At 42.6% G+C, this 10,433-nt stretch overlaps 1 pseudogene; it reads left to right on the plus strand.

Annotated features, from left to right (window-relative positions):
• Window positions 1-1,285: 1,285 nt before the first annotated feature.
• LOC123348099 lies at window positions 1,286-2,243 on the plus strand (annotated as a pseudogene).
• The last annotated feature ends 8,190 nt before the right edge of the window (window positions 2,244-10,433 follow it).

Raw genomic sequence — 10,433 nt, forward strand, 5'->3', positions numbered from 1 at the left:
ATGTGACCCACAGGCTGTAGTTTGCCCACCTCTTTAATATTGTCATTTGCCCAGATAATGTTCTTACTTAGATTTGTAATCCCCTTGTGGCATCCCTGTTTTTTATTTGTACCTTCCACAGCATAAGAGGGCCCCGAATCTTATCCTGGTATTATTATTATTATAATAATAGATTTATTATAGGAGCCTAAAGGAGTTATGCTCCCAACTCCAATTCAATGCCAATGGGGTTTAGGTGCCTAATGCTTTTAAGTTCGTTTGAAAAAATCTCAATTTTACTGCACATATCAAAATGCTTCATAAAGACTCCTTTAATTGTATACACGGCACTAACCTCACTGAAGCCCTTAGGCTGGGATTTCCCTAGGTGCCCAAACCCCGTTGGGCACTTAACTGTGGTAGGTTCCTTTGGAAAACTACACCATAGTCACCTCCGGAGAGATGTATAGGATTGGTCTGTCAGTTTGACAAGACCGATCATATTTCTTGTGTCTTATCATCCTCTGCACCCTACCTTCTATGTCTCTAGCTCAACTTGTTTTATCTTTGCTGTCATGTAGAAAGCAAGCAAGCCAGTCAGTCAGTCACTGATTTCGGGAAGCAGTGCCACCTCACATATTTGCATTTGTAAATTCCGAAGACTGAACTTTTAGCTCATACCTGTTTGGGTTCAATCGTCCTTCAAGCTGACATATTATAACAATGACTGAAAACAAACAAACAAAAATAAACACACAAACAAAAAATCAAGCCGCTGGGAAAGTATCAGGGACTTCAGCCTGTTTCGACAGGAACAGCAAGCGAGCTCACATTGTTCAGAAATGCTTGATGAGTTTGCAACAAGAAGCCTTTTTATCATCATCCCACTCTGAGCAGACATCCATTCTCCCCAGAGAGGATCAATTTGCTTTGTTCTGATGGTTCCTCTGGGCCAGAACGCTTTGAACCACCTGAGAGTCCCTTCTCTATCAGCAAACAACCCCAGCCTTCCCAAGACAGATGGAGGTAAATATTATTGTGCAGACTGGCTCTGCCTGGAAAGTGAAAAGAATAACAACAGATTTGCAAACGTTTACAGGAGTGATTGCATTACTGCACTATTGTCATGATCATGGGGTTAACTGCACTGCTGCCCCTAGTCTGAGTGCACCAAGCTCAGGTCTTCTCTTGGGGTGGAATCTCATAATCCTCCCACTATTGAACCTGGACCTAATTTTAAAAATAAACATATTGAATTATTTATTATGGTACTACCTTTCTCCATGTCTTTTCTCTAGATGTGAATATGGCCAGTAGTGTACAGGAGAATCTTACTATCGTCATCACAGAATTCATCCTGCTGGGATTTGGTAACCTCCATGAACTGCACACCTTCCTTTTCATGGCATGTTTACTTATTTACCTTGTAATAGTGATTGGGAATCTCCTCATTATCACAGTAGTATTAGGCGATGGTTGTCTTCACACTCCCATGTACTTCTTCTTGGGTAATATCCACCTTGGAGATCTGCTGCACCTCAACCATTGTCCCCAATATGCTCAGGACATTCCTAACATTCCGGGAAAAGGTTCCTTTCTTGGGGTGTCTGGCTCAGTTGTATATTTTTGGTTCAATGGTAGTTATTGAATGCTGACTCTTATCATGTCCTACGACCGGTATTTAGCCATCTGCAGTCCTCTGTGCTATGCAGCTGTTATGAACTTTAAGGTTTGCCTTCGGTTAGCAGTTGGTTGTTGGTTAACTGGACTTCTGGCTCCTCTGATAACAGTAGTTTAGACATCCAGACTATCATTCTGTGCTTCCTATGAAATTGACCATTTTTTTTGTGATTTTGTGCCTCTGCTAAGACTGTCATGTACAGACACTCATGTGATTCAATCCCTGTCTTTCATGGTCTGTGCCTGTGTGGGCCTCGTCCCATTTTTACTAACCCTGGCTACTTATTACAAAATCATACTGACCATCTGGAAGATCCCTTCCACCACAGGAAAACAAAGAGCTTTCTCCACCTACTCCTCACACCTTATAGTCATTAGCATTTTCTATGGAACTGTCATTATGATCTACGGGGCCCCGATTGGAAGCCAGTCGCCAGAGATAAACAAAGTCTTCTTCATGTGCCGTGGTGTCTCCCATGTTCAATCCCATCATCTACAGCCTGAGAAACAAGGAGGTCAAAGAGGCCTTGAGAAGGGTTACAAGGGAAGCTGTCAGTCTCATAAAGAAAGGGAATGTCAAATAAGGCAACGGGATGGACTGAAATGAGGGAACAATGAGCGTCACAAATGTTTTGAAGGTTCCATCTTAAGTTTTCAGCTGCTTATTTGTATGTTCTTTTTTAATGTTCCATTGGTCTATGCTAGTTTATTCAGCTTTGCGTAACCATGTGTGTCATCCATCGTGTTCCATTCTATGCTATTCAGGTTCTTAAACCACCCTTATCAGCTTGCAGAAGTGCATTGAACAACATAATCGACATCTGCCACCTGTGGTTCTTTTTCTCCCTTTCTCTCCCTGAAGGGAAGATTATGGGAGGTTTTAATTTTATTCTGTGATTTGCTTCATGTCAGCTGGTGCTCTGTGCATTTGCCATTAAAGTCAAGTTTGAAGAAGTGTGTCTGGCATGTGGAGCAGAAAGTGGTGACGCTTTGTGATCTTGTGACATTGCACTCTACATGATTTTATGAAAATATTCTAATGAGTGTCAATATAATGGAACTGGAATATGCTTCATGCAAAAGGTCTCTTGTAAGATATCATTGCAAAGCTTATAATCTCCTGAGTGTGGTTATCCTATTTGTATAAATGTATCACTTTTGTATCTGAAACTAGAAATTTGAAATATAACTCTGTGGGCCTATTGTAATTATGCAAAGTGTTGCCATTAATGGTGGTTTGGAATCTTGATGGCTCCCATCAACCAGAATGATTGTAGATGGCTCTTTTTGTTTGCAGGCTGTCCCGTGAATGTGGCTGGGAGAAATGAAGGCCTGAAGTGTTACAGTGACCTGTGATCATGTCACCTGAACTGGAATCCATCTTTAACCTGGTGATTTTCCATTTAGAAGGAAGGGTGGGAACCCAGAGAGGGTCAAAGGATTCCCGCCTTGTGCAAAGCTATAGAAGTGAGTGAAACAGAAAAAAGGAGGCTGTAATCATGAGAAATCCCCTAGCTACCACCTGAGCTGGATCAAGGCCTGTACCGGGGAAAAGATTGTGCCCAGACTAGGAAGGCATCCAGTCTGTGATAGAAACTTATTTAAACATCTCTGAGGGTAAGATTTCATCTGTAATCACTTTCTTACTGTATTAGGTTTAGACATGCAAGTTTTATTTTATTTTGCTTGATAATTCACTTTGTTCTGTCTATTACTTGGAACCACTTAAATCCTACTTTTTTATACTTAATAAAATCACTTTTTACTTATTAATTGACCCAGAGTATGTCTTAATATCTGGGGGGAGGGGCAGCCATGCATATTTCTCTATCAGTGTTATAGAGGGTGAACAATTTATGAGTTTACCCCGTATAAGCTTTATACAGGGTAAAAGTGATTTATTTGCGGTTTGGACTCCATTGGGAGCTGGGCTTCTAAGTGTTGGAGACAGGAGCACTTGTTAAGCTGTTTTCAGTGAAGCCTGCAGCTTTTGGGGGATGTGCTTCAGACCTGGGGCTGTATTTGTAGCGAGCTAGCATGTCTGGCTCAAACAGACAAGGTTCTGGAATCCCAAGCTGGCAGGAAAAACAGGTTAGAAGTAGTCTCAGCATATCAGTTGGCAGTCCAAGGGGGTTTCTGTGATCCAACCCATCACAGGTGGTTAGATTCTGTGGAAGTTCCTTCCACAGTCTCATACCAGCCACCGAGAAAGCTCCATCTTCTGCGCAGACAAGCTTTACACTGGACAATTTCACTGCATCTGAGAAACAGAATTTTCATTCTCAGTCCTCATGAAGATTCAGGTGATCAGGAAATTAGATCTAGAAATGATTGATTCCAACTGTAGATAGGCAGCTAACCTCCTAAGACATTTTTGAAATTATCACTAGGTACTTACTGGCCTTTTTAGGCACCTGGGACCAGATTTTTAGAGATATTTAGGTGCCTAGTGGGTTTGTCAAAAGCACCCTGATGCCCAACAGCCATTGATCTCAGTGGGTCTTTGGTGCCCAGATGCTTTTGAAAATCTGACTAGGTGCCTAAATATCTTTTTAAATATGTCCCTTAAATATGTTTGGAAATCTGGACTTAAGTCACTTTTGAAAAATGACACTTGGGGTAAAATTTTCAAAAGCACCCATGTGATTTAAGAGGCTAAGTCCCATTGACTTTCAATGGCACCTATGCTCCTAAATCACATAGGTGATCATTTAGAAGGGGAAACATTCCTCTTGTCAGTGCTCTTTGCTGATAACTACTGAAATATTCAACAAGACATCACACATGTTCTGCCTCTTTGTCTTTTTAATTAGCACTTTAGAACCTGTAGATGGACATAGGAAAGTTTGAATAATGGAGAAAATATTCTTAAAAGGTGGGATTTTCAAAGGAGATGAGGGAAGCTAGGTCCCCAAATCCCAGTGAAAGTCAAGGGGAGTTAGGTGCCTAACACTCCTTCTTTGAAAATCCCAGCCTTAGTCCAAAACAAATCTTATTATTACTGAAATCTTTGACTTCTGTGCATTGAGAGACTCATCCAAAAAAGACCACCACACCTGGTATAGCATGAGTAGAACTACAGAAATAGGTTCAAGTTCCAGGCAGCACTTACCTTGGTGTACTCTCAGGAGTGCAATCTGGGAAAAGCTACTATCCACCGAGCACAGGCTACTCAGCATGTGACACTAGCCTTTATGCATGTTCAATAAAGATCTCTTTACTACAATGCTGCCTGCCAGCTGCATTATTTTATAGACAGGGCTGGTTGAAACCAATACTGCCAGACCTGAAGCTACTCTGGATCTCCAGCTGGCAGCAATTCCAGTCCTTGAGCTAATAGTTAATGGTCTTCTTGGGTTCCAGTGAGATCGGGAATCTCTAACCTGGATAAAAAGGTAACTTACCCATCACAGTAGATACATCTCTTGGTTCTGCATCAATAAGCTGCTGAATCTACAGGGCTGTCTGTCTCCAACTTACATATTATTAGCCTTTCCTCCCTGAACTCTGATTGCTCTGGCTCAGGTAGTGAATGTGTGGAATCTACATGATTGCTTGCCCTTAATGGAAACTTTCTATGAAGTTTCAGAAACAGTTACTGACCAAGTCCAGTAACTGCCACATCCCTCCTCTAGATGTCAGTCTCTATTCTCTGTACATATGCAGAAACAGAGGATTCAAACTAAAATCCATATCTCCTCTCCGTTGATTCTCCCCCTTTCTTTAGACTTAAAAGAAATAAGAACATAAGAGTGGCCACACTGGGTTAGACCAAAGGTCCATCTAACCTAGTATCCTGTCTTCCTACAGTGTCCAATGCCAGGTGCACCAGAGGGAATGAACAGAACAGGTAATCACCAAATGATCTATCCCCTGTTGCTCATTCCCAGCTTCTGGCAAACAGAGGCTAGGGACACCATCCCTGCCCATCCTGGCTAATACCCATTGATGGACCTATCCTCCATGAATTTATCTAGTTCTTTTTTGAACCCTGTTATAGTCTTAGCCTCCTCAACATCCCCTGGCAAAGAGTTCCACAGACTGACTTTGCATTACGTGAAAAAATATTTCCTTTTGTTTGTTTTAAATCTGCTGCCTATTAATTTCATTTGGTGACCCCTGGTTCTTTTGTTATGAGAAGGAGTAAATAACACTTTCTTATTCACTTTCTCTACACCAGTCATGATTTTATATATGTCTATCATATCCCCCCTTAATCATCTCTTTTCCAAGCTGAAAAGTCCTAGACTTATTGAACTCTCCTCATACAGAAGCTATTCCATACCCCTAATCATTTTTATTTCCCTTTTCTGAACCTTTTCCAATTCCAATATATCTTTTTTGAGATGGGGTGACCAAAAGTTGCACTCTAAGTATGTGGTTTACATGTACTCTTCTTTAAAAAAAATAATGGTAATACTTTTTCCATTTATAATTGAAATCTTCTTCTTCACTAGAAACCTTAACTCTGACCTTTAGTTACTTCATACAACTGCCATACAATTATTATTAAGGCATTTAAGTATCTGCGGATCCAGATTTTTAAGCGCATGTTTGATTTCTTTCTTTTTTCTCCATCATGGTGTCACTATAGTGCAGTTAAGGGGCTCTGGGTGCATTAACTGTGCATTTCCAAACCTTAATATGATTAGATTTCTTTTAGATTTAAAATGAACTGTGCATTTCCTGGGTTTGTAATGCCTGGTTTGGAGATAATTAAAGTATTCCTGTAATGCAGTTGAATTTCTGATATGTTCTCTCAACCAAAACTCTATTTTATCTTTTTTTTCCCCTGGGGATTGTTCTGTGATCACCTCAGGGGTGGTAGAGACCCTTATTCCTCCTTCCTCAGGGGCTCAGTGACTCACCTTGGAACCAAAGGGGCCCTGAGTTCATTGTGCTTGGTGCTTCCATCTAGTGGCTGGGTGTATAATTTAATAAACAACCCCCGTGACCTCTACGACATTACCGATCATAATTGTAGGGAATCCAGGGCCAAGTAATTAAAATACTATGACAAAGAGGTTTATTCCTGGGGGGAAATGGAGGAAAAGTAAAAAGAGAAAGAGAATAGATGAGGGAATCAAAGTTATCAAATAAATGAGTGACCATCCTATCCCTCAAAAGCCAGAAGTAAAGTAAACATAGCGAAGATGCCCCCAAAGTCTCTCCATGAGCCTCAGCCATGGAAGAAAGGGAATGTTTCCCTTCACAGGGAAGCCAGAGTACCTCTCACTGTTGTGTGGAGTTCCCTGTTTTCCCAAACAAAGGACCTTCCTTTACATATTCTTCTTTCCCACCAGGTTCCATGCATGGCTCTGGCATCCATGTTCCCCAATGTGTCCAACATTGCCATTAAATCCTTCTTCTCCCCCCACATCTCTGCTCATACACCCTGACTCCCATTTTTGCCCCTCTCACCCCAGCCCATGCTCTGGTTCCTGCTCACCTACTATCCCGTCCTGCTCAGCCCCATTTCCCTTGGCCTGTAATTCTTTCTTTCTTTCTTTCTTTCTTTCTTTCTTTTGTGGTATCTTTGAAGGGCAGAGTGGAGGTTGCATCATCTTTTCTGTGTTGCATAAACTTTTTTTTCATGTTGAGGTTTTTTCATGAACAGTTCCATTTTTTTTAAAAAGGCCATTGTGGAAGCAGGTAAAAGAATTAACAAGGATTTGAAGGGGATTTTAATGCATGTCAGTCAGTTAGCAAGAGTTAGGCTAGCTGTGACCCTAATGACGTGAGATTTGTAGAAGCGAAGATAGTGTGAGGCAGAGGACAAGAACTGTGCAAAAAGTTATTACGACCTTGCAACTTGATAACCAAATATGCAGGCTGGCGTCTTTTAGGAGTGAGACAAATAAGATAGCAGAAAGGCTTATGTATAAACAAAATGTATTTGTTGCTTTTTACCATCTGTATTATTGCTAGAAATTGTCTGTAACAAAGGTATAAAGGCTTGCTGTAATTGTTTACCAGTTGAGAGACCTGTCCGGGACTGGGGCGACCCTATGTCCTAAGGCACTCCCTCCCTCTATTGTAATTACTAGAGAAAGAATAAAGTATTTGATTTTGCTGCACCCAAAGAAAAAGCGAGAACTGAGTTTTTCTCCGACAATTTGGGGGCTCGTCCGGGATGGCAACACCCACGGACCCACAGACAGCTACTACAGATCATTCCCCTTCGAACCCCATGGCGCCACAATAGAGGTAAGAGACTTTTTGAAATCTCTATTGGGGTGTCGGAGGAGGACTGTCTGTGGGGACGTCTGTCTCTGTTGGGCTCACGCCATCTGAACTTATTGACTGTGCAGCAGGATCAGATGCAGAGTGGTATTGGGGAAAGGCCCCAATAAGGTTAGTTTATAGCAGTACTGGGAACTGCTGAGTTGGCCAACAAGGTAAATGCATAGGTAAATGCATAAGGTAATGCATAGGTAAATGCATTAGAATGCACCGGTGCTGAGGGGTTTTCACCGCCTCAAGAGGGGTTGTCATACCGCCTCATGGTATTGGTCCGGACCAGGTAAAGATGCATCGTGGTTAAAAAAAAAAAAAAAAAAGTAAAAGAGAGAAAAAGGGGAAAAAAAGAGGCCTTGCTGTGTGTGTGTGTGTGTGTACACCAGTGTGAGTGACTGTTACCGGAAGACGCCCAGAGTACCCTGTGAAGCGAAAGCTAGTGATCAGGACTACTCTACGCAAGCCCGGTAACTAGTGGATCTTTAGGAGATCCGACCCACGGTGGGCTGACTCGGCCTGGCATAGTCTGGCGAGGAAGCTGCCTGGGTCTAGGAGTGTGTGAACCCATCTTCCCTCCCCTTTCCCTTCCGTGTGGGCTACTGACAGTCTGATCATCTCACTGGACGCAATCAGAGTAAGCGGCGCCGTCTCCCAGAGACTAGCCGACGCTCTTTGCTGAAGGGAGGTGTAGGAGAGTCGTAGTCTTCCTTGTTAGTCTCTCCTGTGTGAGTACCCTGTAGGGAGAGATCCTCAGTTTATGATCCGCTAGCGTGGACAGGGCACCCCCCTTGTGCTTATGTGATTGGAAAATGGGGGAGGGACATTCTAAACTTTCCATGCTCCCCCCTTCTTTAACTAACTTTCCACCTTACCCCCTAAGGGTACCCCAGCATATTACATGTATGTACATTATGGTCCTAAAACCTGCAGGTTTTTAAATGATTGGAATCTGTACACGCGTGAAAATTCATTTAAACAATGCCCATTAGAAGGTACCTTTGAGTTAGATAAACTTACATACCTCAGAGGAACCCTTACTTCACAAGCCTCTGATGCGCAGTGGGAGCAGTTTATGTATTGGTGGGAAGAAGCAACAAAGAGACTCCATGAGTCTCGGGTGCGGAGTCTCAAGGACTCCCAGGAAAAATTAAAAACTGAAGTACAGGATTTGAAACTTAAATGTAAGACATCCAAAATGTCTTCCTGCTCAAGCAAAGCCCTCTGCTTCTCTTTATCCCCAATTAGTTAAGGCTGAAAGTGAGGAGGAGACTGCTGAGGACATAGTGGATTTTTTTAGCAGCATTCCACACCCGCAGCCAGTACCTCCCACTGCTCCCCCTTCTCGGAATATGCAGGCAGTGGTAATATCGCCGCCACAAATATCAACTGCACAAGTTGTTCATTCTCCTTCTTCGGAAGAATTCTCTTCTTCACTACTGAATGATTCCAGTAGCCCAATTAACCCTGATTCTTCTGATAACAATGCCGGCTACTTTCTTAGAAGCACAGCACAGACACTCCAGGCTCCTTTGAGAGACTTGCCTGGAGCTGGAGCTGTAGGGGGGTTAGTTAAGGTACATGCCCCTTGGACACCTGGACATCTTATACACTTGGTAAAAGAATTTCCTAAAATCAGGGAGGAGCCAGGAAAGTTTAGAGAAGAGCTCCAGACAGTGATTCAGTGCTATAATCCATCTTGGGGAGATATTAATCAACTTTTGCGAGCGGTACTGCCAGCTGAAGTTCAACAACGGCTTATTAGACAGGCAGATTGGCCTGATGCCGACCCTGGAATTGACCGTGAATTGACAGAGGCTAGGAACCGTCTCTTAACCTCTATTGCAGAGGTTTGTCCTAAGAAAACAGATTGGACGAAAATTGCTAACTGTAAACAGAACAAAGGGGAGTCCCCTGCTGATTATCTAGATAGACTGACAAAGGTCTTTGAACAGCATTCGGGAATTGCTAATCCAGCTGAAAATGCCAGGGAAGCGGTAGGAGCTGCTTTTGTTCAGGAACTCTTACCAAAAGTTCAGCAACCATTAAGAACTATTTGTATTGGCTGGCAAACTAAACCCCTTTCAGAATTGGTGACAGTTGCCAATCATTGTACAGCTTGCATAGAGCAGAAGAAAGACAATACTGAAACAAAACTTATGGCTTTACAATTACAAACTTATCAGAACAGGGGTCATGGGGGAATAAGAAGAGGATGAGGACGAGGTCGTGGGCGAGGTATGGAAGGGGTTCCTCGTATCCTGCCCCGAATCCTGCCCCGACTGGGAGCACTGCATGCCACTTTTGTGGGCAGGAGGGACACTGGAGAAATGAGTGTCCAAACCGACTATCTCAAAACCCTCCTCTGTTCCCAAATCCTGAAGTGCCTGTTTTTTCCCCACAGAATACCCCTTACTAGGACAGCCTGAGGGAACGTAACTGCATCATGAATCCTTTAATTCCTATTAATCAGGAAGGCCCATATGTTAGTTGTAAAATTGCAGGAAAATCAGTTACTTGTCTTGTGGATACAGGAGCCA

Source organism: Mauremys mutica, chromosome 13, assembly GCF_020497125.1.
Source record: "Mauremys mutica isolate MM-2020 ecotype Southern chromosome 13, ASM2049712v1, whole genome shotgun sequence".
NCBI classification, from domain to species: domain Eukaryota; kingdom Metazoa; phylum Chordata; order Testudines; family Geoemydidae; genus Mauremys; species Mauremys mutica.